The sequence below is a fragment of the Ictalurus punctatus genome, chromosome 8 (genome assembly GCF_001660625.3).
Source record: "Ictalurus punctatus breed USDA103 chromosome 8, Coco_2.0, whole genome shotgun sequence".
Taxonomy (NCBI): Eukaryota; Metazoa; Chordata; class Actinopteri; order Siluriformes; family Ictaluridae; genus Ictalurus; species Ictalurus punctatus.
Genome location: NC_030423.2, coordinates 15874802 through 15881180, shown reverse-complemented (window position 1 = coordinate 15881180; position 6379 = coordinate 15874802).

Below are 6379 nucleotides of genomic sequence, written 5' to 3'. Positions count from 1 at the left end.
GCAACACAAATCTTGCCAAATTTGGCCACACAATCAGCCAGACTGTCTGTATGGATTTGGCTTTTGCAGAAATGTGTATGTGTGTGTGTGTGTGTGTGAGAGAGAGAGAGAGAGAGAGAGAGACCGAGAGCGAGACTGGGAGTCTTTGGCTCTAGGGCTGAACCTGAGGGAACAGAGACATGGCCACTTACAGTGTGTGACAAGTCCTGACCTCTTGACCTCACACACATTCATTATGAATGTATGGTCTCTGGGGGCGTGCTCTTAAACATATTCTCCATGAATATCCATCTCAACCACTCTCATCTATTCTCCTTCTCTCCCTCAGGTTCACTCTCCCTCTCTTTCCTCCATCACCAGCTCTTGTCAGCCAGCCTCCCCTCCTCCTCCTCTCCCTCCTCCCCCTCCACCGTTTCGCCCCCTAGTGTATTAAAGGCTTTGACGCTCTCAGTAAAAAGCTGATTTATTTTGTGGATGTATCGATCGGTTGCTGCATTAAAGATTATAATTCATTACCACAGCCCTTTTAATACATTAAACGCTCAAAATAAAAATAAAATAAAACAAAATCGGGTTGGGTGAGGGGAGAGCACTCAAGTACTGTCTGCGCAAGAGCTCTCTCTCTCTCTCTCACTCTCTCTCTCTCTCTCTCTCACACACACACACACCTGTGCTTTTCAATTACTTTTTTTCACACGCACGCACACACTCACACACACACACACAAACAAACTTCAAGTGCATTAAGATACCAGCATAAACCCCCTGATATTTACATTCATGAGACAGAAATGTATTAGATTTGTACAAAAAAAAAAAAAAATGCTACAGCTCCCAGAAACACACACGTTTTCAAATTCAGGCATACATTAATGAGGATGGACACTTGTGATAAATGCACATGTCCTCAGGGCTCTTAGTAACTCAGGCACTTAAAGAAAAGCACAAGGAGACGGGGGCGGAAAACAAAACCCATCAGTTTTATGCTGTGTGTGAAATATGTTTCTGTATACATGAATAATACATGTGTGTTGCAAGCATAGTGCATCTGTACGTGTCAAATGAGTCTTGTTAATTAGCAAATCGCGCGCGCGCACGCGCACACACACACACACACACACACACGTCCGCAGCCTTCAGTCGCTCTCTGAAATATTCCATTTATTTTTGAACCCCACTATCACAGCTCTCAGCTCTTACACAGCGATAGCTCGTGTGGAAGTGGTTCAGATCTGCTTTGTGAAAATGTAAATGAGCTTCACCTCTCTTAATCCTACGTTTCAGCAGGAAAATTATTAATGGATTTATAATTACAGAGGAAAGTGAAACCCAAAGCAACACTATTCGTATGAAGACCATCTGTTGTGCTTGAGTGTGAACAGAGAGAAAAAAAGACTGCTGGCTGAATACAGCAAAAGCTATGTTTCTGTTCTGTATTCATACACTAACACAGCAGGACATGAACAAGAAAAGCAGGTAGAATAATGATGTACCAGTTGAACGTTATTATTTTTATTATTATTGTTATTGTTGGTATTATTATCCACTAAAAGCAGAAGATCATTCATTAGCTATATAAAATTCCCAAACCACCACCACATTCATTTCTTATCTTATGGAATTTTAGGTAATCGCAGAATGTTTTTCTTTTTCTATATTATGCAGTACTAAAGTGTTAAATTGAGTGGATGCCATTAGACATAAACAGAAAAAAGGAGAAATGCCCCTAAAAGTCCCTTTCCCTGGTAAGTTGGTGTTATATGAACCTCATTTGCATATTGTAACACGATTGGCTCTTATATTTTATGACACAATATTATTTGTCAGTCGTGCACTCAGTACTAAGGTTTCTTAAAAGAACTTCAGGCAAATAAAATGAAATGAACAATGATTGAAATCGAAAGCCCAGAAGGATTGAATAATAAAACATCATTTGCAAAGTTTTCTAGCATATCTCTTAATGTTGTTTTTTGTATTAAACATTTAATAATCGAAAACATTAAAAAAAAAAAAACAGGAAGTAGAGTGATTTTCACTAATTTATATACCGATATTTTATTATTATTATGATTATTATGATTATTATGATTATTATTATTATTATTATTATTATTATTATTATTATTATTATATATTTTTAAAAAACTTTCATGAAATTGAAAATAAGTTGAGTAATATCTGTTTGAAACGACTGTTGGCTGCCTTATTTCCCAACAGAAATCAAATGTCTATACAACATGTAAAATACAAAAGTTAAGAGGTACACACATCATACATGTTTTTTGCTCAAGGGGAAAAAGCTTTATATAGTAAGAAATTAATCATGCAATCATTTGCAAACACATTAATGCAATCAAATTGCATGAGTGTAATTTTCTAATCAGAATCAGCTTAAAGTTAATTCATTTGGATTTAGTTTCCGTTGAAACATATTTATTCATTAGGATGAAGTGTAAAGACATGTTGAAAGTGTTATTAGTGCTGTGAATGACATCATTCAGTATGCTTAGAAAATAGCAGTTGATTTGGATTGAGATGAACACGTGTTTGGGTGAAAGACAGAATAAGAAAATATTTTATACACAAGTCTACTCCTCCATGACACTGCACTACCATCAAGTAAATATGATTAATATTTTATTAGACGCAATTCAGTGTGAGAAACACAGCAGATAGGCAATGTGGTGCGCTGTTAGGAATACAATAGCACTTCACGAACACAAATGAATTCATCTCAAGCCTATCGGAGTGTACAGCTTAGACGTACAGTAGACATATATCCCATGCAATAAGAAGGTGCTAAAGGAAACGCAAGAAAAGCGAGCTCAGCTGTTAGGTGTAGCGTTCGTATTCGATTAAACTCAGCACTTGATTTCATGTGCTTGGAACTTTCACAATCTTGCATGAATTGAGTTGTGAAATTTTAAAATGAAAATGTTCATATCTTCATAACTGGCTATCTATGTTCTTACGTCAATCTTGCGCCCACCTTTTTGAACTCCTTGTCACCCTAAACTGACACACACACACACACACACACACACTTTTCTCTTGGTTTGACAGGCTTTCAGGTAGTAAATCAACACATTGATTGTGGGGGCAGCGGAGCGTCCTGGCTTCTGCTAAAGAGCCATTTTCATTTCACTAGCGTTTTACAACCCCCTCACACACAACCTTTCTGCCCTCTCCATCAGCATCTATAAACATCACCCCTCAACTTCACCTACAACACCAAGCACTGCTTGTCCACAAGTGCACACAGCTGCAATGAGCGTGACTCTCTCCAGCTAGCTCACAAGGTCCATTTTATTTTCCCACTTTTTTGATTGCATTGTAGGCCTCTGGTCAGTTTTATCTTGGAAAAAACCCCCACAACCTCTCACCCTGAAGGTGTCCAACACTGCAACGTTAAATGGCTTTCCTGCTCCACACACCTGATGTCAGCTAATTATCAAGGCTTTCTTCAATTGTGCAGTGTGGTGGCCCTCTAGCTAAACTGGTAGAGGATACAAGACACAAGCTATGTTCAAAATAGCATACTACTCATATTAAAGCACAAGTGAAAGAGCATGTAGTATGCAGTATGCAGGCAACATGAATATTTGCAGTGTGCTAAAGACACCTGCTTAATTTATTAATATGTAGCTAATAGCTCCCACTTTAGAGTTGTAACCACAAAAATATGTTGTATTTGCACCATAGTTTTTGTTCTGCAACATGTCTGAATAAAAATCTCAGATTCATGAATTTTAGCTTGTTTTCAATTCCACTTTTACATTGTTTGTATGAAAAACATAGTGGCTTTGTGCTAGGTAGCTAAATTCAAACCAATTTAATTCAGTTTTATTTGTCTAGTGCTTTTAACAATGGACATTGTCACAAAACAGCTTTACAGAAACATATAAATTCAGGATTTACATTTTAAATTTAGAAATTTATCCCCAAAGAGCTAACCAGAGGTGACAAGGAAAAACTCACTGAGATAAAAGACATAAGGAAGAAACTTTGAGAGGAACCAGAAGAGAACTCATCCTCATCTGGGCAACAAAGGATAGTGTGATTATAAATAATTCCCTTCTATAAATGTGTACTACATGTTCAAAAAGTGCAACTGTGTAAATAGGAAATACATTATAGTTTTAACATGAAGTCTATTTTGTTGAAGTGTTCCACTGTTCACTGATGGAGACTTGAGTGCAAAACTGTTTGTGGCAACCGTAATCCTAAATCATAGCATATAAACAACCTCTAGATGTGCAAAATACAAAGAGAAATAATGCTTAGTCCTGCCTAAGAAGGCAGGGTGGGAGAGGCGTAGTAAAAACACAGTAAGCAATACAAACCTTTACTGTACATTTGGCAAAGGGTTTGTCTAAAGTCCTTGGAAGAACCTGAGAAATACTTCCACACAGCCGCCATTTTCACTGTTGATCTGCTACTAAAACTGTTTGTGTGTCTGCATTTTTTAAATTAATGAATTAAAAATTTTGTTTATCTTTTTTTTTTAAATTATTATTATTTATTTATTTTTTTACCATTTTTGGCGGAACATTTTCTGTGGCGTACCTAGTAAATATTTATTTAACTGATAGCCACTTATATACTTGTCTAATGTTAGCGAAGTCAAACATACACTGATAGATTTTTATTTAATTGTAATGAACTCAAAACATTGTCCATTTATCTTGTGCAAACTTGAAAGAATTTGTGCATTGAAAGAATCAGTGCACCTTTCAATGGGAAATTTAAATCGAGACAGGAGCACTAGCACCAGATAATTATTAATGTGGGATGGGGGAAGAGGCTTCCATGGATTGCCAGTTAATACTGGAGAGTTCAAAATGTTCAATGTCGATTGCCTCATCTGCTCTTTTAATTGGGGGGGATAAAAGAAGACTTCTTTTGTATTGTCTTGTATTGTATTTTTAATTGACAACTTACAAAGTATAATGCCTAAGGGTTGGCAGGCCCGAGCCTCAGTCATTAGCTAGTGCTTATGAGGATTGTCCATCTTTTCCAGCTGCCTAGCAAGTGTTCTGAGTGTCATGTGTTCATGTTAGAAGCAGGAATTCACAAGTTACATTTGAACACTTCATATTACTACATTAGCTTTCAGGTCGTACCTAATCACTACTGATTTTCACCACTTTGGATTCAGGTTCACAGGTGGCGAGTTAATATTTATAGTTCTCAAAATAGCAAAACCCCCAAACATCCTGTTTAAAAATAATTACAGTTGCATGGAGTAAAATAGTCATTTACCAGCAACTCTGGTGGAAAATCTTGATATTTCTGGAAGTTTAGTCGTGGTTTTACAGCCTTTATGCCTTTACATTGTCCAAATAAAAGGCTACATGCTAGTTAAATCATTAGCTTTTATTATTAGCCAGGTTCCATGTTTGGTGTACATATTTCACAGTGTTCTTGTTACATACAGTATATGACTTGATTGTCCAATACATATTATACACATGGGGCAGCCATGGCTCAGGTGGTAGAGCGGGTTGTCCACTAATCGTAGGGTTGGATTCCCGGCCCACATGACTCCACGTGCCGAAGTGTCCTTGGGCAAGACCGGTGTCCGATGACAAGTTAGCATCTTGCATGGCAGCTCTGCTACCATTTGTGGGTGAGTGTGTGTGAATGAGTGAATGAGAACCAGTGTAAAGCGCTTTGTAGGACTGCTAAGGTTAAAATAGCCCTATATAAGTACAGACCATTTACCATTAACTTTATTGTGTATTTGGCACACATTCATTAGTTCTGTCTGAATGCACAATATCTGTGGTGTATTGCATCCCATGATGCAATGCTGCCACTTCACTGTCAAAATGATAGCTGGAAAATTGTGGTGAAAAATAAAAAAACAACAGGCCTGCAACAGTACAAGTAAAGTTTTTATTACATTCTAAATGTTCTAAATACAAGTAACTAAACATGCCTAATGTAGCTAACATACTGCCTCTCTGAATAACCTAATGCTAACTGACAACCGTTAGCAATGGCTAAAGAACTAAGTCTAAGAGATTTTCCTCGTTGTTGTTTTTATGTCAGTAACAACTTAATGCTTAATATTTGTCATCAAAAGTTCTTTAATTCTTATCTCTGGCTGATACAAATGTCAAACTAAAGTCTTTCTCCGCTTACTAATTGTGGGGCAAGTGCTTGCTCCGAATATTTTTGACAGGTCGTCACTTGTACAGTATAACAAATAATAATGCTCACATGCTGCATACTACAACATGGAATAACATGTACTATACAGTGTACAGTGCAATATGCAGGATGCAGTATACAAGTATACACTGGTGAGAGAGAAAAACACAGAGAGAGGACCAGAAAAAGACTCTGCATCATCCAATATATTATATTATGATAT